Source organism: Elephas maximus, chromosome 2 (genome assembly GCF_024166365.1).
Source record: "Elephas maximus indicus isolate mEleMax1 chromosome 2, mEleMax1 primary haplotype, whole genome shotgun sequence".
NCBI classification, from domain to species: domain Eukaryota; kingdom Metazoa; phylum Chordata; class Mammalia; order Proboscidea; family Elephantidae; genus Elephas; species Elephas maximus.
The window spans coordinates 43855409-43878684 of record NC_064820.1 but is presented as its reverse complement, the minus strand read 5'-3'; the positions used below and the strand labels follow the sequence as shown (position 1 = coordinate 43878684).

The window sequence follows — 23276 nt, the reverse complement described above, 5'->3', positions numbered from 1 at the left end:
TAACCCTGGAGTTCCTCCACTCCTTGGTAATCTTCATTTGGCATCTATCTTTCCCTCATTTGTGCTTGTTTCTCTCTGTGTCTAATCTGCCCTTTTCATATCTCGAAAGCCATTAGGTTTAAGACACACTTTTTTTTTAATTACACTAATATAGCCTCATTAACATAACAAACAAAACCCTACTGCCAAATGGGATTACATCCACAAATATAGGTTAGAATTCCAATGCATATCTTTTTTTTTTTTTAATAATTTTTATTGTGCTTAAAAAAAAAAAACACAAATCAAGTCAGTCTCTCACATATCAATGCGTATCTTTGGGTGACACAATTCAATCCATAATAGGGTGTAGTGGAGATCCTTCCTGAACCTACTGTAAACTAGGCATTGTGTTAGGCACATCACATGCATTATATGACTTAACTCATAATACTACAAATGGTAAATGATTGACCCCCATTTTATACATGAAAATAACTGAGGCTCAGAAAGATTAAAGAACTTGGCCAAGGTCAGAAATCTAGGGAGCAGAAATCTAAAATAAGACTATCTGACTCCAAAGTGTATTATTAGGGCTAATCACGCCAATACTGATAATATAGACAAGAGTTTTGCAAATTCTGGAGCACCACACAAACAGGAGCTATCACCATTATCATAGGTATTCAATCTCCTATGTTTCTATCCTTGCCCTCACAGATAGTGCTTGTCTGAAGCTGACAAATGCCACTTAATAAATCAGCCAAGTTCCTCACTTTACCAGAGCTCTGTGGTAGGTTCTGGCTCAGCCAGCTGTACTCAGCCTATTATACCGCCACAGTAGTCAAAACAGCCTGGTACTGGTACAACAACAGATACATAGACTAAAGGAACAGAATTGAGAATTCAAATGTAAATTCACCCACCTGTGAGCAGCTGTATTTGACAAAAGCCCAAAGTCAGTTAAATGGGGAAAAGGCCGTCTCTTTAACAAGTTGTACAGGCATAACCAGATACCCATCAGCAAAAAAATGAAACAAGACCCATACCTCACACCATGTACAAAAACTAACTCAAAACGGATCAAGGACCTAAACACAAAATCTAAAATGATAAAGATTGGGAAAGAAAAAACAGGGACAATGCTAGGAGCCCTAATACATGGCATAAATAGTATACAAACCACAGCTAACAATGTGCAAGTACTTATGCTCATCAAAAGAGTTCACAAAAAGAGTAAAAAGAGAATCTATAGACTGGGAAAAAATTTCTGGTTATGACATATCCAATAAGGGTATAATCTCTAAAATCTACAAGATACTGCAACACCTCAACAATAAAAAGACAAATAACCCAATTTAAAAATGGGCAAAGGATATGAACAGACACTTCACCCAAGAAGACATTCACAAGGCTAACAGATACATAAGGAAACGCTCATGACCATTAGCCATCACAGAAATGCAAATCAAAACTACAATGAGATACCATCTCACCCCAACATGGCCGGCACTAATCCAAAAAAACACAAAGTAATAAATGTTGGAGAGGTTGCAGAAAGACTGGAACACGTATGCACTGCTGGTAGGAACGTAAAATGGTACAAACACTTCAGAAATTGATTTGGTGCTTCCTTAAAAAGTTAGAAATAGAAGTTCCACCCAATCCCAGTACCATCAAGTTCCACATGATCCAGCAATCCCACTCCTTGGCATATATGCTAGAGAAATGAGAGCTGTCACACGAATAGATGTATGCACACCCATGTTCATTGCAGCACTATCCACAGTAGCAAAAAGATGGAAACAACCTAGGTGCCCATCAACGGATGAATGGATAAACAAATTATGATACATACACACAATGGAATACCATGCAACGAATGATAAAGAACAATGATGAATCTGAGACACATCTCACAACATGCATGATTCCGGAGGGCATTATGCTGAGTGAAATTAGTCACTCGCAAAAGGACAAATATTGTATGGGACCACTATTATAGGAACTCAAGAAAAAGTTTAAATACAGAAGAAAACATTCTTTGATGGTTACAAAGGTGGGGGGGAAGGGAAGGGGAATTCACTAACTAGGTAGTAGACAATGATCATCTTCGGTGAAGGGAAGGACAACACACCATACAGGGGAAGTCAGCACAACTGGACTAAAGCAAAAGCTAGTAAGTTTCCTGAACACATCCAAACACTTTGAGGGACAGAGTAGCTGTGGCTGGGGGCTGGGGACCGTAGTTTCTGGGGATATCTAGGTCAACTGGCATAACAAAGTTTATTAAGAAAAGGTTTCACGTTATAAAATAAACATACAAAAATCACTTGGATTCCTCTACATCAACAAAAAGAACATTGAAGAGGAAATAACCAAATCAATACCATTCACAGTAGCCCCCAAGAAGATAAGATACTTAGGAATAAATCTTACCAAGGATATAAAAGACAAAAGACCTATACAAAGAAAACTACAAAGCTCTACTACAAGAAATTAAAAAGGACATACTTAAGTGGAAAAACATACCTTGCTCATGGATAAGAAGACTTAACATAGTAAAAATGTCTATTCTACCAAAAGCCATCTATACATATAACGCACATCCGATCCAAATTCCAATGTCATTTTTTTAAGGTGATAGAGAAACAAATCACCAATTTCATATGGAAGGGAAAGAAGCCTCGAAGCATTACTGAAAAAGAAGAAGAAAGTGGGGGGCCTCACTCTACCTGATCTCAGAAGCTATTATACAGCCACAGTAGTCAAAACAGCCTGGTACTGGTACAACAACAGGCATGTAGACCAATGGAACAGAATTGAGAACCCAGATATAAATCCATCCACGTATGAGCAGCTGATATTTGACAAAGGACCAGTGTCAGTTAATTGGGGAAAAGATAGTCTTTTTAACAAATGGTGCTGGCATAACTGGATATCCATTTGCAAAAAAATGAAACAGGACCCATACCTCACACCATGCACAAAAACTAACTCCAAGTGGATCAAAGACCTAAACATAAAGACTAAAACGATAAAGATCATGGAAGAAAAAATTGGGACAACCCTAGGAGCCCTAATACCAGGCATAAACAGAATACAAAACATTACCAAAAATGATGAAGAGAAACCAGATAACTGGGAGCTCCTAAAAATCAAACATCTATGCTCATCTAAAGACTTCACCAAAAGAGTAGAAAGACCACCTACAGACTGGGAAAGAATTTTCAGCTATGACATCTCCGACCAGCACCTGATCTCTAAAATCTACATGATTCTGTCAAAACTCAACCACAAAAAGACAAACAACCCAATCAAGAAGTGGGCAAAGGATATGAACACACATTTCACTAAAGAAGATATTCAGGCAGCTAACAGATACATGAGAAAATGCTCTCGATCATTAGCCATTAGAGAAATGCAAATTAAAACTACGATGAGATTCCATCTCACTCCAACAAGGCTGGCATTAATCCAAAAAACACAAAATAATAAATATTGGAGAGGCTGCGGAGAGATTGGAACTCTTATACACTGCTGGTGGGAATGTAAAATGGTACAACCACTTTGGAAATCTATCTGGAGTTATCTTAAACAGTTAGAAATAGAACTACCATACAACCCAGAAATCCCACTCCTCGGAATATACCCTAGAGAAACAAGAGCTTTCACACAAACAGATATATGCACACCCATGTTTATTGCAGCTCTGTTTACAATAGCAAAAAGCTGGAAGCAACCAAGGTGTCCATCAACGGATGAATGGGTAAATAAATTGTGGTATATTCACACAATGGATTACTACACATCGATAAAGAACAGAGACGAATCTCTGAAACATTTCATAACATGGAGGAACCTGGAAGGCATTATGCTGAGCAAAATTAGTCAGAGGCAAAAGGACAAATATTGTATAAGACCACTATTATAAGATCTTGAGAAATAGTATAAACTGAGAAGAACACATACTTTTGTGGTTACGAGGAGGGGAGGCAGGGAGGGAGGGAGAGGGTTTTTTATTGATTAATTAGTAGATAAGAACTGCTTTAGGTGAAGGGAAGGACAACACTCAATACATGGAAGGTCAGCTCAATTGGACTGGACCAAAAGCAAAGAAGTTTCCGGGATAAAATGAATACTTCAAAGGTCAGCGGAGCAAGGGCAGGGGTTCGGGGACCATGGTTTAAGGGGACTTCTAAGTCAATTGGCAAAATAATTCTATTATGAAAACATTCTGCCTCCCACTTTGAAATGTGGCGTCTGGGGTCTTAAATGCTAACAAGCGGCCATCTAAGATGCATCAATTGGTCTCAACCCACCTGGATCAAAGGAGAATGAAGAACACCAAGGTCACACGACAACTAAGAGCCCAAGAGACAGAAAGGGCCACATGAACCAGAGACCTACATCATCCTGAGACCAGAAGAACTAGTTGGTGCCCGGCCACAATCGATGACTGCCCTGACAGGGAGCACAACAGAGAACCCCTGAGGGAGCAGGAGATCAGTGGGATGCAGACCCCAAATTCTCATAAAAAGACCATACTTAAGGGTCTGACTGAGACTAGAGGAATCCCGGCGGCCACGGTCCCCAGACCTTCTGTTGGCACAGGACAGGAACCATCCCAGAAGACAACTCATCAGACATGAAAGGGACTGGACAGTGGGTGGAAGAGAGATGCTGATGAAGAGTGAGCTAATTATATCAGGTGGACACTTGAGATTGTGTTGGCATCTCCTGTATGGAGGGGGGTTGGGAGGGTAGAGAGAGTTGGAAGCTGGCAAAATTGTCACGAAAGGAGAGACTGGAAGGGCTGACTCATTAGGGGGAGAGCAAGTGGCAGTACGGAGTAAGATGTATGTAAACTTATATGTGACAGACTGACTTGATTTGTAAACGTTCAGTTGCAACTCAATAAAAGTTAATAAAAAAAAAAGAAAATGTTCTGCATCCCACTTTGGTGAGTGGCGTCTGGAGTTTTAAAAGCTTGCGAATAGCCATCTAAGATGCATCAATTGGTCGCAACCCACTCGGAGCAAAGGAGACTGAAGAACACCAAAGACACAAGAAAAATATTAGCCCAAGAGACAAAAAATCCACATAAACCAGAGACTCCAACAGTCTGAGACCAAAAGAAGTAGATATCGTGCCCAGCTACCACCAGGGAACACAACAGAGAGTCCCGGATGGAGGGGGAGAAAATTACAGAGCAGAACTCAAATTCACATAAAATGACCAGATTTAAAGACCAGACTGGAGGAACCCCCAAAACTATGGCCCCTGAATGCTCTGCTAATCTAGAACTAAAACCATTCCTGAAGCCCACTCCTCAGACAAAGGTTAGACTGGACTACAAAACAAAAAATGATACTCCTGAGGAACGTGCTTCTTAATTCAGTCAGATCCAGGAGAGCAGATGGGCGGCTCCTGTCCAGAGGCAGGATAAGAAGGCAGGAAGGGACAGGAACTAAATGAATTGGACACAAGAAACCCAGGGTGGAAAGGGGGAATGTGCTGTCGCTTTGTGGGGATTGCAACTAATATCACATAACAATATGTGTACAAATTTTTATATGAGAAATTAACTTGAGCTGTAAACTTTCTCCCAAAGCACAATAATAATAAAAGAAGAAGAAGTAAGGCTCTTGACCAGTCTGCTTGGGTTCAAATCCCAGCTCTGCCATTTAACCTCTCTGTTTTAGTCTCTTCACCTACAAAATGGTCATGGAGTAATATCTGCCTCAAAGGGTTGTTAAAAGGAATAAAAGTATTATTATTTCTAAGTGCTTGAAATAATGCTTGCCTATTTTTTTTTATGTAGTCAAGCTATATAAATATTTCAGATTTTTTAAAACTCTGAAATATTTAAATAACCATTATAATTTTTATATTAGAGAAGACACAAGTTTATGGACTATTGGAGGATTACTCCTTCAAAAGAGTTCATTGATTTGAACTCCACCGAAAAAAAAAAGAAATTAGTTGATGTCATCAAGGTTCAGCAGACAGTTGTAGACAGCGTACTCTGAAGAAATTACCGGAGCAAAATATGAGTGTGAAAAAGATGGCAGCAAATTTATTTTAACTAAACCAAAACAAAACAACTTTTTGAAGCACTATAGCAAAAGAAATGGAGCCCTGGTGGTGAAGTGGTTAAGAGCTCAGGCTGCTAATCAAAAGGTCAGCAGTTTGAATCTACCAGTCGCCCCTTGGAAACCCTATGGGGCAGTTCTACCCTGTCCTATAGGGTTGCTAGGAGTCGGGATCGACTTGACGGCACACAACAACAACATAGCAAAAGAAAGTCTGCCTAAGTTAATACCTGAATGAAACAACAGCCTCCATTCCCTCAGTAAAATGCACTAACGTTAAGGCTGGCAAGGGTCTCGCTCTCTTTATGGTTCTTATACATCTGCATTCCCCAATTCTCCCATAGCTGAGCAGTGTGCTTATCAAGAGTCAGTTGTGAGCTTTCCAGTTTTATTTTAATCACATGACTTTTTCCTTTGTAAATAGATGAAATGCAAATACAAAAAAAAAAGTTCAGATAAAATCTTGGTTGACCGTTTTGGAATAACTCAATAAAGGTGAATCCCAAAAACAATTGCTACAACTCTAAAAGAGCGAGAAATCTAGAAGGGTTCTGCACTTAGATAATGCTTGAAGGATGAGCAAGTACTCCAATCAGTGGGCTCATATTAAAAAAAAAAAAAAAAGCTTCCTTCTTACATCAAAACATTGTCAAATAAATCTCCCACTGGTATCTCTTAACTGAAAATAAAATATATTTAAAAATATATTAAAATCAATGCAAATCAAAACCGCAGTGAGATACCACCTCACCCCAACATTACTGGCACTAATCAAAAAAACAAAAAATAACAAATGTTGGAGAGGTTGTATGGAAACTGGAACTCTTACGCACTGCTGGTGGGAATGTAAAGTGGTACAATCACTATAGAAAATGATATGGCGCCTCCCTAAAAAGCTAGAAATAGAAATGCCATCTGATTCAGCAATCCCAGTCCTAGGAATATATCCAAGAGAAATAAGAGCCATCACACAAATAGACATATACACGTCCATGTTCATTGCAGCATTTTTCACAATAGCAAAAAGATGGAAACAACCTAAGTGCCCACCAACAGATAAATGGATAAACAAATTATATTATATACAGAATGGTATACTACTCAATGATAAAGAACAATGATGAATTCACGAAATATCTCACAACATAGATGAATCTACGGGGCCTTATGCTGAGAGAAATAAGTCAATCATGAAGGGACAAATACTGTATGAGGCCACTAATATAAAAACCCAAGAAAAGTTTACACGCAGGAAAGAAAAAAAAAAAAAACTTCAGTTCAGTGGGTTAGTTACAAGGCAGGTGAGAGTTGGGAAGGAGAAATCACTAACTAGATAGACAAGTGTCAACTTTGGTGAAGGGAAAGACAACATACAGCATAAGAGAATTCAGCACAACTTGACTAAGCCGAAGTTATAGAAGCTTCCTAGACACATTCGAATACCTTGCGGGACCAAGCTACTGGGGCTGAAGGCTGGGGACCACGGTCTCAGGGGACATCTAGGTCAATCAGCATAACATAGTTCATAAAGAAAATGTTCTACATCTTCCTTTGGTGAGTAGAACCTTGGGTCTTAAAAGCTTGCAAGTGACCATCTAAGATATATCCATCCCATCTGGAGCAAAGGATAATGAAGATAACCAAAGACACAAGGAAAATATTAGTCCGAAGGACTAATGGACCACATGAATCAGAGACTCCACCAGCCTGAGACCAGAAGAACTAGATGGTGCCCGGCTATTACTACCGATGACTCTGACAGGTATCATAATGAGCAGTCCTGGACAGGGCAGGAGAAAAATGTAGAACAAAATTCAAATTCACCAAAAAAAAAAAAAAACCCAAAATGACCAGATTTACTGGTCTGACAGACTGGAGAAACCCCTGAGACAATGGCCCCCGGATACCTCACTAACTCAGAACTGAAGCCACTCCTGAAGTGTACTTTTCAGCCAGAGATTAGACAGGCCTATAGAACACATACTTTGAACACGTTATCAGGAGGGACAAGTGCCTGGAGAAAAACAACATGCTCGGTAAAATAGAGGGTCAGAGAGAGGGAGACCTTCAATGAGATGGACTGACACGGTATCTGCACCAATGGGCTCAAGCATAGAAGTGATTGCGAGGATGGTGCAGGACAAGGCAACGTTTCATACTGTTGTACATAGGGTTGCTATGAGTTGGAACCAACTCAACAGCACCTAACAACAGCAACATATTAGTGTATTTTGGACACAGGCATTTATTGCTTATTAACTATATAAAACTGGGAGTTTATTAGTGATGTCTTCATGTTCTTAGGATTATTTACAATTATAGCAAGACCCCACATCTACCTGAGGCTAGCTTCCCTGGGCTTGCTCTAATGTCCAGCATACATTTTAACCATCATAACAACTTCACCTTTGCTGGTATTTGGGGATTGAATTAAGCTATTTGCTGGGAAACAAGAGACTTTCACTAGTAAAAGAGGACATTAATGATGTTAGTAATGAAAACAGACATCATAGAGTGAGCAAACCAAAGACAGCAGCAGGCCTGCCAGGGTGCACTTCCTGAGGGCTCAGGGAAGACCAGGATTACAGCACCCTAAAGCAGCATCAGTCAGCAAACTGTGGCCCACGGGCCAAATTTGGTCTCTGGCTTATGTTTGTAAATAAAGTTGTATTGAAACACAGCCACACATATTTATTTATGTTCTACCTATGGCTACTTTTATTCTACAACGGCAGAGCTGAGTAGTGGTGACAGAGACTCCCAAAGCCTAAAATATTTACTATCCAGCCCTTTACAGAAAAGTTTGCTGAACTCTGTTCTAAAGGTTTAGTGCTACACAAGGCAGTTTTCTACAAGGCATGACTGTAACTGTGCTTTTAAAAAATGTTCTGGAACTTTGCCATAGTGGATTAAGTCCTCAAGGTTATCCCCAACGAGAGGCAAGCCAAGTAATTAACTAAGCCACTGACACTACTATTACACAAATTCCCCTCCATTTCCCCATCAAGGTGCCTCATGGGAGGGTTTACTTCAGAGTATGCCATGGAGATAATTCCTCATGGGAATTTTGATACTGTACAAATGTACTGTTTTTCCATCTATGTTCCAATGCCCTTCTCTCTGTACCTGCAGATCTCTGTGACTTAGGAGCTGGTGCCTCTCACAAACCTGGTAGTTGGAGGCTAATGAAGAGGATGAAAAAAGGTGGCCGTGGCTCAGACTGGGGAACAGGGGCTACTTTTTCACAGGTCATTTGCTTCTCTAGGCGTGGCAGTACCCTAGGAGCCTGGACTGAGGATTTATCACCTCTAAATGTAGAAGCAAAGAGCAAAATTGAAAGGAAAGAAGAGAGTCAATGGAAATAGAAGCAACCCATAGGAGTCTCTACATACCCCTAAGGAATCACGGTAGAGGTGGGTCTAGTGGACAGAGCACCAAATCAGGGATCAAAAGACTTGGGTCCTAGTGCTGATTCTCCATTAACTAACTGCATGACCTTAGGCAAATGGCTTATCTTCCCTAGACTGTACTGGGCTGGATGGTTACCTCTAAGAACCCTTTCAATCTAGGATTCTGTGATGCTGCCTTAGGAGGCTGTTCTGTTACTACCACTGCCTGGAACATAACAAAGCACCTTATAAATGTTGTTGTTGTTGATTGCTGTCAAGTCAGCCCCCAACTCATGGGCCCCACTCACAACGGAATTGATCCATAGGGCTTTGTGATCCATAGGGTTTTCATTGACTGATTTTTTGGAAGTAGATCACCAGGCCTTTCTTTCCAGTCTGTCTGAGTCCCGAAGTTCTGCGGAAATCTGTTCAGCATCATAACAACACACACACCACCATTGACAGAAGGGTGGTGGCCACGCTTGGGATGCATTGGCTGAGAATCGAACCTGGATTTCCTGCATGGAAGGCGAGAATTCTACCACTGAACCACCAAGGCACTGCAGATGCAAACAGAGTATGTTTAATGTTGCAAAGAAAGATAGTAAAATACTCCTTGAGGACAAGAGTTGCATTTAAATGTTAGCTAACGTTGTTTTGGGAAGGCACAATGCATGCATTTAAAAGTAAGTGTGAATTCTCCCCCACTGTAAGAATCAATGGCAGCAAAGCAAACTCTAAACAACAGGGTATAACCTTACGTAATGAAGACTGTTTCCTACTGGCCGCCTTCTCAATTAGCACAAATGAATAACGCTATTTTTTTTTTTTTTTGGTTGGAACTAAAACCTAAGCAGTTGTCCTTTCCGATTACCTCCAACTGGAGAACCGGTTCAACCAAAAGGCTGTATCTTGTACTGCACTGTAGTTCCCCACCCACCCCCTGAAAATCCCTGCACAAGTTGGGACTAAGAACTGGGATTTAGGATTTGGAATTTTGAAACATCTTTGCCTTCTTTCCATAATACATACAAACCTTTTGTGAGGGACTGGGAGACAGCTGTCTATCAAAATGCTAAATGTCGTTCAGTCTTGAGTACCCAAATAAAACAGCTGTTTAGTTAATTATGTGTGCCTTGGAACGTACCCCACCATAATCCTTTGGACCTTACAAGTTCAGAGCCAGCCAGCCCTCCAACCACCAGGATCTGTGATTTCTTTGCATGGGGGTTTTCTTAGAAACCTTCACTGCCCACAAGCCTAGCAGGCTGGAAGTGTTGGGGAATTAACACGCACCCTAGTCGCAGCCTCATTCAGGAACTGAATGGAACTGGTGTAAATATCCCAGCTCCTCACACCTCAGGTGGGATGACTCTGAGGCACCTGTTCTACACCATTTCCTAGATTTTCTTCCATGTAATGAAGCTCTAACCACCCACAGCGTAGCTCACTCGAAACGACCTTTATCAAATTGCCTTCCATCTGACTCCACCTCACAACCCCACTTTTCTACTCTTGTTTTGTTTTCTTTTGTTTTGTTTTCACTTTCTGCATAAACTATTTTCACTCAAATCTTCATCTTAAGGTCTGTTTGGGGGGAGTGCAAATTAAGACGACGGATGTGACCTAATTAATTCTTTTTTTGTTTGAATAATAAGCATTTTCAACTCTACTAATCAGTAGAATATGAGGTACCAGATATTTATAGCCAAGAAATCAGATCAGAGTCTAAAAAGCATCAAGATTATAAAAATCTCTAAGATCAAAACCTAAATAGAAGTGGGAGAAAGTCCAGGCTCCCCTTTAGGTCAAATTCGCTGGCATTATAACAGCATACTTGAAGTTCATGATGACTTTCTCAAGTGATGAATTATTCACTCTGTATTTCACGTTACCCAGAAACCTGTGTGTTCCTGCAATTACCATTACCAGTTACCGTCGATTCCAACTCATGATACCCCATGTGTTGCACAGTAGAACTATGATCCTTAGGGTTTTCAAGGCTGTGACCTTCCAAAATCAGATCTCTAAGCCTTTCTTCCAAGGAGCCTCTAGGTGGGTTTGAACCACAAACCTTTCAGTTAGTAGTGGAGCCGTTAACCATTTGTGCCATGTAGGGACTTTGGAATTACTAGGAAGAGTCCTAAGTATCACTTCAGTCATTCCTCAACACCACATAGCCATGAATATGTTGGTCTAAACATGCTGTTATCCAAGCGGCCTGCAGATTTAGACCCAAAGGAGAAGCTTATCCTCAAAAGATCAAGGCTTCTATTACTCTTGTAGTTACTCCATGAATTTGCAGTGAGTATGTTTAAGCGAAATTAGACCTGATCCTCAGAGAGTTCTGAATGCAAGCTAAACACAAATCAAAACCTGTGGTTAGGCCTGAGGTGGAAAAGAACAGAAACAGAGCATATATTACAAAGCTGTAGCACCGACGGTCTCAATCAGTGTCCCAGCAGGAAAAAGAATTTGCTTAATTAAAAAAGATTTTAATTAAAAGACTGCTTGGAGAGGTATGTGAAGCTTTAAGAAACAACTAGAGATACTGATGCCTGGAGACCGACACCGGTGAGATACAGTTACTACCCCTAGGACTAAAAGTACGAGTGGAGGAAATAGTGCTATGGGAGGCCAGAAAGAGTTGGAAGCCATGGAGGGGCAGGAGCTATAGTTTTAAAAAAGGCAGTTGCTGCCAGACAAGAAGTAACAAAGCACAGGAATTAGAATGAAATACACAGAATTCTCTCTCTGCTGTCTTCTGATCTCCTACCATTGCCTTCCACTGGATGAACTCAAAGGAAGCCAGAGGGCAAAAGAGTCTGGATGATACAGCCCAATGAGGCCAGCCTCATGGAGCATAGAGACCAGCAAAGAAGAGCAGAGCATGAATTTGGAGTGTATGTGGGAACACAGCAGAAAGTTTTGGAACTTTATTCTTTATGAGTAAAATTCATAGTCATTTCATTTGGTTTCTTAAAACTGAGTTTGCTTTTTTCTCATAGTTTTATTATGAATACTTTCAGATATGCTGAAAAGTGGAAGAATTTTATAGTGAACATCTATTTACTCAATGCCTAGGCTTTACGATTGATATTTTGTAATGCTTTCTTTAACACATACTATCCAATAGTGTATTGCTCTCTCCATCAATGAATGCTTTATCACAATCCTATCCAATGATCAGTCCCTCTATCTGGAGTCCCTGAGTGGTACAAGCAGTCAACGCACTTGACCACTAACTAAAAGGTTGGAAGTTTAAGTACACTCAGGGGCACCTCCCCCACATATATGTCAGTTTGTCCTACTGTGGGGACTTGCGTGTTACTGTGATGCTGGAAGCTACGTTACCAGTATTCAAATACCAGCAGGGTCACCCATGGTGGACAGCTTTCAGCTGAGCTTCCAGACTAAGACAGACTAGGAGGAAGGACCCAGCAGACTACTTCTGAAAAGAACTGCCCAGTGAAAACCTTATGAACAGCAACAGAACACTGTCTGATACAGTGCCTGAAGAAGAGACCCTCGGGTTGGAAGGCATTCAAAATACAACTGGGAAAGACCAGGCCTCCTTAATGACGTGGATGGAGTCAAGCTTTTGGAACCTTCATTTACTGGTGTGGCACAACTCAAAATGAGAATAAACAGCTGCAAACATCCATTAATAATCAGAATGTGAAATGTACAACGTATGAATCTAAGAAAATTGGAAATGCTCAAAAATGAAATGAAACACACAAACATCAATATCCTAGGCTTTAATGAGCTGAAATGGACTGGTATTGGCCACTTTCAATCAGAAAATCATATGGTCTACTATGCCAGGAATGGCAACTTGAAGAGAAATGGCATTGAGTTCATCATCAAAAAGAACATTTCAAGATCTATCCTGAAGTACAATGGTGTCACTGACAGTATAATATCCATCAGTCTACAAGGAAGAACATTTAATACGACCATTACTCAAATTTATGCACCAACCACTAAGGCCAAAGATGAAGAAATTGAAGATTTTTACAAGCTTCTCCAGTCTGAAAATTGATGGAACATCAACCAGGATGCATTGATAATTACTGGTGATTGGAACGCGAAAGTTGGAAACAAAGAAGAAGGATCAGTAGTTGGAAAATATGGCCTTGGTGACAGAACCCATACCAGAGATCACATGATATAATTTTGTAAGACCAATGGCTTCTTCATTGCAAATACCTTTTTTTCCACCAACATAAACAGCAACTATACACATGGACCTCACCAGATAGAATACACAGGAATTAAATCGACTTTTTTACATCTGTGGAAAGAGATAATGGAAAAGCTCATATCATCAGTCACAACAAGGCCAGGGGGTGACTTCAGAACAGACCATCGATTGCTCATATGCAGGTTCAAGTTGAGGCTGAAAAAAATTAGAACAAGTCTATGGGAGCCAAAGTACCACCTTGAACATATTCTACCTGAATTTAAGAGGTCATCAAAAAGGAAAGAAAGAAAAGTCCAAAATGGATATCAGAAGAGACTCTGAAATTTGCTCTTGAACATCCAGCAGCTAGAGCAAATGGAAGAAACGATGAAGTAAAAGAGCTGAACGGAAGATATCAAAGGACAGCACGAAAAGGCAAAGTATTGTAATGACATATGCAAAGATCTAGAGTTAGAATACCAAAAGGGAAAAATCTGCTTGGCATTTCTCAAGCTGAAAGAGCTGAAGAAAAAATTTAAGCCTCAAGTTGTAATAGCGAAGGATTCTATTGGCAAAATACTGAACAATGCAGGCAGCATCAAAAGAAGATGGAAGGAATACACAAGGTCACTGTACCAAAAAGAACTGGTCAACATTCAATCATTTCAGGAGGTAGCATATGATCAAGAACCAATGGTACTGAAGGAAGAAGTCCAAGCTGCATTGAAGAGACTGGTGAAAAACAAGGATCCAGGAATTGGTGGAATACAGATGTTTCAACAACAGATGCTGTGCTGGAAGCACTCACTTGTCTATGCTAAGAAATTTGGAAGACAGCTACCTGGCCAACTGACTGGAAGAGATCCATATTTATGCCTATTCCAAAGAAAGGTGATCCAACCAAATGCAGAAATTATTGAACAATATCGTTAATATCACATGCAAGTAAAATTTTGCTGAAGATCATTCAAAAGCAGTTGCAGCAGTACATCGACAGGGAGCTGACAGAAATTCAAGCCAGATTAGGAAGAGGATGCGGAATGAGGGATATCATTGCTGATGTCAGATGTATCCTGACTGAAAGCAGAGAACACCAGAACGATGTTTACCTGTGTTTCACTGACTATGCAAAGGCATTCAACTGTGTGGATCATAACAGATTACAGATAACATTGTGAAGAACTGGAATTCCAGAACGCTAAATTGTGCTCATGAGGAACCTGTACATAGATCAAGAGGCAATAGTTTGAACAGAGTAAGGGTATACTTTGTGGTTTAAAATCAGGAAAGGTGTGTATCAGGGTTGTATCCTTTCACTATACTTAGTCAATCTGTATGCTGAGCAAACAAGCACAGAAACTGGACTACATGCAGACTATATGGCATCAGAATTCGAGAAAGACTCTTCAACAACCTGAAATATGCAGATAACCCGACTTTGCTTGCTGAAAGTGACTTAAAGCACTTACTGATGAAGACCAAAGACTACAGTCTTCAGTGTGGATTACACCTCAACATGCAGAAAACAAAAATCCTCACAACTGGACCAATAAGCAACATCATGTTAAACAGAGAAAAGACTGAAGTTGTCAAGGATTTCATTTTACTTGGATTTACAGTCAATGCCCATGGAAGCAGCAGTCAAGAAATCAAACAATGTATTGCATTGGGTGTATCTGCTGCAAAAGACTTTATAAAGAGTTAAAAAGCAAAGTTGTCACTTTGAAGACTAAGGTGTGCCTGACCCAAGCCATGGTGTTTTCAATCACCTCATATGCATGTGAAAGCTGGACAATGAATAAGGAAGACTGAAGAAGAATTGATGGCTTTGAATTGTGGTGCTGGTGAAGAATATTGAATACAACATGAACTGCCAAAAGAATGAACAGATATGTCTTGGAAGAAGTACAACCAATATGCTCTTTAGAAACAAGGATGGCGAGACTACATCTCACGCTTTGGACATATTATCAGGAAGGATCAGCCCCTGGAGAAGGACATCATGCTTGGTAAAGTAGAAGGTCGGTGAAAAAAAGGAAGACCCTCAATGAGATGGATTGACACAGCGGCTGCAACAATGGGCTCAAGCATAACAATGATTGTGAGGATGGTGCAGGACTGGGCAGTGTTTCATTCTGTTGTACACAGGGTGGCTATGAGTCGGAACCAACTCAATGGCACCTAACAACAACAGAGGCACCTAGGAAGAAAGGCCTGGCAAAGTATTCCAGAAAAGTCAGCCATTGTGCAGCTCTACTTGACACATACTGGGTCACCATGAGTTGGAATTAGCTCTACAGCATCTGGTTATATTTCTTTCCATCCATCAGTGGGTCTTATTTTTTAATGTATTTCAAAGTAAATTTCAGTCATCAAATATTCTTTACCCCAAAACCTCAGCATCATATCTTTTACTTTGTCCAGTTTTCATTGCTATTTTAACACAATTTTTTTCAGATCTGCTTTATATATTACCACAAAGCCAACTGGTGAATGGGTCAATCAGTGGGTTGCTTTCAATCTGGCCACCCAGGAGCATTTATTCCATCAGGCATATTGGGCCTTTCAAAACAAAGACTGGCAAAACCTCAGTAAACACTCTAACTTTTGACTGCTTTCCTTTCCAGGGATCACTAAATTTATCTTCGTAAGCAACCCAGGGTCAGCACAATAAAAGTGAAGACGAATATTGAAGAACTTGAGTACTGTTTTCCTCCTGACCTCACAGTCTGGTCTTATTATAGAAGATGGACTGGCTTTATCCCTTCTCCTGCAGCCTGACCTCTTCAATCAGACCTCCGATGCCGCTCTCACACAAGCCTCATTTTCCTTTGGCTTTAAAGACTGATTGTGCATGCGTGTGTGTGTGTGCGCGCGTGCACGTGACGAACATTTGACTGTTTCAACCCCTCCTCACCCACTTTTTTTCTGCATTCTTTTTTTTTTTATTGTACTTTAAAACTAGAAAGATGAAGGTTTACAGAACAAACTAGTTTCTCGTCAAACAGTACACACATTGTTCTATGACATTGGTTGACAACCCCATGACATGCCAACATTCTCGCTTCTCAACCCTGGGTTCCCTATTACCAGCTTCCCTGTTACCTCCCGCCTTCTAGTCCCTGCCCCAGGGCTTGTGTGCCCCTTTAGTCTTGTTTTGTTCCATGGGCCTGTTCAATCTTTGGCTGAAGGGTGAACCTCAGGAGTGACCTCATTACTGAGCTGAAAGGATGCCCGGGGGCCATATTCTCAGGGTTTCTTCAGTCAGACCAGCAAGCTTAGTCTTTCTTTTTGAGTTAGAATTTTATTCTACATTTTTCTCCAGCTCCATCTGGGCCCCTCTATTGTGATCCCTGTCAGGGCAGTCAGTGGTGGCAGCTGGGCACCATCCCATTGTTCTGGACTCAGCCTGGTGGAGGCCATGGTAGATGTGGTCCGTTAGTCCTGTGAACTAAACTTTCCTTTTTACCTTGAGATTTCTCATTCTTCCTTACTCCTGAAAGGGTGAGACCACACCCACTATCTTTTGATATGTGCGTAAACGGTGCTGCTTTTGGTTCTTAACCTTCCACAAACCCAAAGCCCACTGCCATCCAGTCGATTCCGACTCATAGTGACCCCATAGGGTTGCCAAGGCTGTCAGTCTCTACGGAAGCAGACTGCCACATCTTTTTCTCTTGGAGCTGCTGGTGGTTTCCAACTTCTGTCCTTTCTGTTAGCAGTCAATCGCTTTAACCACCGTGCCACCAGGGCTCCCTCTTAACTTCCCAAGATATGATAAAAAGCTGAGGCAGCCCACCTGTCCTCTGGGTATTGAGAATGACATATTTCACAGCATGGACTCAATCAGAGGCACCTTAAAAACCCACAATTCCAATAGCCGTTGACAGCAAGTAGGTGGGATTTAAATTACCTCCTGCTGCAGCCTGACTCTCTGGAGTATTTGCTCCTCTAAATCATGCTGCAGTGTGGGTTTTCAGATGTCTGCACAGGTTGAGCAAAATTGTAGGCACACGGAAGTGATAACTTTTCTGTTTTGTGCTGGAGGAAGGAAATGAATTTGGGAGCTGGAAGCAGGATCAAATTAATCATACAACGCTAAAAATGGATTCGCCCAAAATGAGGCTATCGTTTTTGATTTGACAGCTATCTGTGAAGGACTGACCACATACAAGTCACTCCACCAGGCGATGGAGGGGATAGAGAGATGGAGAAGTGATTGTTCAGCCATAAAGAGAAATAAAGTCCTGATACATGCTCCAACATGGATGAACCCTGAAAACATTATGCTGAGTGAAATAAGTCAGTCATGGAAGGACAAATGTTGTATGATCCCACTTATATAAAATATCTACAATAGGTAAGTGTATAGAGAACAAAGTCTACTACTGGCTGTTAGGGGCAGGCGGGAGGGAAGAGGAAAGGAGGACTCTATGCTTACGGGACACGGAGCAACTGTTAAGGGTGATGGTAAATTTTGGGAACAGTTAAAGAGTGATGGGTGAACAACATGATGAATATAACATCACTGAAGTGTACATGTGAAGATTGTTGAAATGTCAAATGTTCTGTTACATACATATTTACTACAAAAAAAAAAAAAGTCATGATACTCCCTTGACATAATTACGAATCTAACAGAAGACATGAGTCAGGTACCCGGATAATATAATACAAGGCGGGATAGGAGAAGAGAGAAATGGTTTCTGGCTGGAAGCGTACATGAAGAGGTCACAGAAAAGGCGGCAACTGAGCTGTGCTTGGAAGGGTAGTTGTATGTCTTTGGACAGAGATGTGGGAAGCATATTCCAAGGGGGTAGATGAGCATGTGGACAGGTTCAGCATTGGGCAAGCGAAGAGGAGGTCAACAGAATAGCAAATAATCCAGTTTGACTGGAATACAAGTTATGTATTCAGTGAGAACACAGGAAAGGTAAAAAGGTAAGTTGGGGCCATATTGTGACATATCTCAGATGCTCAGCTTTAATTTCGAAGGCAGTTAACCAAAAAAAAAAAAAAAACGCATTGCCATCGAGTCAATTCCAACTCACAGTAACCCTATAGGACAAGGTAGAACTGCCCCATAAGGTAGTGCCTGGTGGATTTGAACTGTCGACCTTTTGGTTAGCAGCCGAACTCTTAACTACTATGCCACCAGGGTTTCTATCTAGAAGGCAGCTGGGAGCCAGGAAAGAATATTACGCATGATAGTGACAGAATTAAAACTGCATTTGGGAAGATTATTCTGGCACAGTATGCTGAATCAAAATGGGGAGAGAGTAGATCACAGAAATAGGGAATAGAGACATCATAGAAATAGAATCTTTTACATTTATTATCTCAATACCACAGTAAAAAAAGGTGGCTATGGTTTAAAAATTTTTATATTCCAATGGCAAATAACCTCTTCTTGGGTAGGAAGCCATATACTTAATACATGAAAATCTATTACTACTTCAGTGGCCATATAAAAATATATGACCTTGTTCGTTCTTGGTTTTGTACAAAGCCCAAAACAAATGTTGGCTGTTTTTTATTAAACTTGAAGTTGACTGCTGGTCTTTCATCAATAACTTGAACTTTATGACCAACCTAGACACCAGAAGTCATCATTTTGGAACATAAAGTCCAAGAATCCATAACTTGAAACTAAAAAAATGAAATGTTTTTAACTTCTATTTTCATGGGGCCCAAGGCTCAATTATGCATTTGTTCCAATGTTGTCAATATCTGGGGTTATATGAAGTACGGGAAAACTGCCATCTCTGCCACTATACAAACTTTATAAACCATAACGAGCCTAATTGAAATGAACTATCTTTGGGGTAAGGAGTCCTGGTGGTGCGACAGTTAAGCTAACCGAAAGGCACCCAGTGGCTCCTTGGGAGAGAGACCTGGCAATCTGGTCCTGTAAAGATTACAGCCTAGAAAACCATTTGGGGCAGTTCTGCTCTCTCACATGGGGTCACTGTGAGCTGAAATCAGCTTGGCAGCACCTAACAACAACAACTTTGGAGCCCAAATGCTTAGGTACTATTCTAGGTGCATTTCCAGTTATTGTATTATCTCGTTTATTCATCACACAAAGCCCTTGTATTCTGAGTCTTAAATTTCAGATGAGGAATCTAAGGCATAAAGACATTAAGTACTCTATCTGGGATCAGACAGCTATAAATTTTAAAGTTAGAATTCAAACCCAGGCCTGCCTGATTGGATTCCTGTTACAATTCCTCCAAGTGGAAGGGATCTGTGTTAATGTGTGTAGGCTGTGAAAAAAGCCTATCAATTACTTTAAGATAACTATCAAATGAACGCTTCTTTTTTCAACTTAGTGGTTTATTTATTTAACTACACCAATTAGGAACTCCCAGAGCATCAAACAGATGTTTGAGAAACTAACAGAAAGCCTTGAGATTTAAATGGTAAACCTTGAAATATGCCACACTGAAAGGTCTAGCAAACATTATTACCACTAAAGAAGATGGCTGAAGAGTAGAGGGATGGAAAACTTCAAAGCCAGTCAGTCATCTGGGTGGTCCCTGAGACCCCCAAAAGGCTCACCTGTAAGAGACACCTGTGAGTATTCTGCGGCTATCTTCCAGCTGCTACAGCTGCTTCTCAGTTGCAAGCAGCCCTTATTCATCAAGCATTTTGGAAAACCAGCCACTTTCCCCACACACCAATCAGCCAGGAGCATGACTGAATGCAATGCCAGGCCATGGTACAGAGAGTCCCATGACATGCATGGAGCCCCTGCAAGTGAAGGGTGGATGAGGAGGCCATCTTGTTGTTGGCGTTCCTCCTGCCTGCAGAGGTATATGTGAACACATTGCAACAATCACACTCTTATCCATTAGCTGCAAAAACACCTTTGGATTGATAGGAAGCAGCAAGGGCTAGGAACTGGACACCTGGGTTATGTCCTGGCTATACCTGTTTCCTCTCTGCTAAGTCATCTGACCTGACTTCCCAGTGGGCCAAAGGTTATCCAGTTACCATTGAGTCAACTCCAACTTATGCAGAACCCGTGTCTGTCAAAGTGGAGGTGTGATTCATAGGGTTGATTTTTCAGAAGTAGATTGCTAGCCTTTTCTTCCTGTGCACCCTTGGGCGAACTTGAACCACTGGGCTTTGGGTCAGCAGCCAAGCATATTAATCTTTCGCACCATCCAGACACTCCAGGGTAAGGGTTGTAATGATCAAACAAGATCGTTTTGATGAAAGAACTTTGAAAAGTATGGTGGTCCAACCAAACGTATCCATTTATATTTGCTGCGATCAGTCTACACTATCATCACCCTCATCAAAGCAGGCTACGATGTCTAAAGCATGATTTTTATATTTTAAGATGCTTCCCTCACTGAATAAAGTATTCTACCATGGACAATCCTTTTTGTTACAGGACATAAATAAAAGGAGCTTCTAGAAAACTCGGGAGAAAAAATCTGGAATTCTAGTTGATCTGCCTTAGAAATTGAGTTTATTTAGACAACTGGGTAGTTATTTCACTTTTAGAAAGGGATCAATTTTACTTTGTGTAAAATGTAGGAAATATGTGGCAACATATAGCAGATATTCACTTAACCACATAAATATTTTGGGGCCCTATCGCAAACAGAAAAGTCAGTTTGGCTGCTTTGTCTTTAGGTACTTTTGTCAAATCATCATTGTTGTTGTTGTGGTTAGGTGCCATCGAGTTGGTTCTAGCTCATAGCAACCCTGTGTACAACAGAATGAAACACTGCTCGGTCCTAGCCATCCTCACATTCATTGCTATGCTTGAGCCCATTGTTGCAGCCACTGTGTCAATCCACTTCATTGGGGATCTTCTTCTCTTTTGCTGACCCTCTACTTTGCCAAGCATGACGTCTGTCTTCAGGGACTGGTCCCTCCTGATAACATGGCCAAAGTATGTAAGACATAGTCTTAACATCCTCATTCTAAGAAGTATTCTGGCTGTACTTCTTCCAAGACAGATGTATGTGATCTTTTGGCAGTCCATGGTATATTCAATATTCTTCATCGGTAGCATAATTCAAATCCATCAATTCTTCTTCGGTCTTCTGTATTCATTGTCTAGTTTTTGCACACATACGAGGTGACTGAAAATTCCATGGCTTGGGTCAGGCACACCTTAGTCTTCAAAGTGACATCTTTGCTTTTTAACACTTTAAAAATGTCTTTTGCAGCAGATTTACCCAATGCAATACATCGTTTGATTTCCTGACTGCTGCTTCAATGGGCACTGATTGTGGATCCAAGTAAAATGAAATCCTTGACAACTTCACCATTTCCTCTGTTTATTATGATATTGCTTATTGGTCCCATTGTAAGGATTTTTGTTTTCTTATTATGTTGAGGTGTAATCCATACTGAAGGCCATAGTCTTTGATCTTTATCAGTAAGTGCTTCAAGTCTTCTTCACTTTCAGGAAGGTTGCATCATCCACAAATGGCAGGTTCCTCCAATCCTGTCGTGTTTGTCTTCATATAGTCCAGCTTCACTGATTATTTGCTGAGCATACAGACTAAATAAGTATGGTGAAAGGATACAACCCTGATGCACACCTTTCCTGATTTTAAACCACACAGTATTCCCTTCTTCTGTTCAAACTGCTGCCTCTTGGTCTATGTACAGGTTCCTCATAAGCACAATTAAGTGTTCTGGAATTCCCATTCTTTGCAATGTTATCCATAACCTGTTATGATCCACACAATTGAATGCCTTTGCCTAGTCAATAAAACACAGGTAAACATCTTTCTGGTGTTCTCTGCTTTCAGCCAAGATCCATCTGATGTCAGCAATAATATCCTTCGTTCCATGACCTCTTCTAAATCTGGCTTGAATTTCTGGCAGTTCTCCGTCAATGTGCTCATGCAACTGCTTTTCAATGATCTTCAACAAAACTTTACTTGGGTGTGATATTAATGATGTTGTTCTATAGATCATTTCCACACTCTGTTGGATTACCTTTCTTTAGAATGGGCACAAATATGGATCTTCAAATCATCATAGCCTCCAACAATTAACAATAGATGGTAACTATCTGCTTTTGAACCAGCTTGTATACTACAATGAAAGCAAATTCCAAGCCAAATTCTACCTCATCTATAAATATTCATGAGCAAGAAGTCACAAAAATAACCATATAACCTTCTCTTGTAAATTTGGTGAGATCCCTTCTTTGTTCTTTTAGTAAATGCAGCAAGCACTACATAAAAAACCAAACCCACTGCCGTAGAGTCGATTTCGACTCATAGCGACCCTATAGGACAGAGTAGAGCTGCCCCATAGAGTTTCCAAGGACTGCCTGGTGGATCTGAACTGCCGACCTCTTGGTTAGCAGCTGTAGCACTTAACCACTATGCCACTAGGGTTTCCTACATAAGAGGTAATATTATTTATCCACCAACCTGTTGAATAGATTCTGACTCATAGCAACCCTATAGGACAGAGTAGAACTGTCCTATAGGGTTTCCAAGGCTGTAAACCTTTATGGAAGCAGACTGCCACATCTTTCTCCTGTGGAGAAGCTGGTGGGCTCGAACTACCAACCTTTCAGTTAGTAGCCTAGTGCTTTAGCTACTGTGCCACCACAGCTTTGTATCCACCAAACCCGGTTCATTT

General features: G+C 40.7%; 1 protein-coding gene across 2 annotated transcripts in view; it reads right to left on the bottom strand.

Annotated features, from left to right (window-relative positions):
- The window catches only part of EGFLAM (EGF like, fibronectin type III and laminin G domains), a 283876-nt gene that overhangs the window by 245670 nt on the left and 14930 nt on the right, over nucleotides 1-23276 (bottom strand). The window lies entirely within an intron of this gene.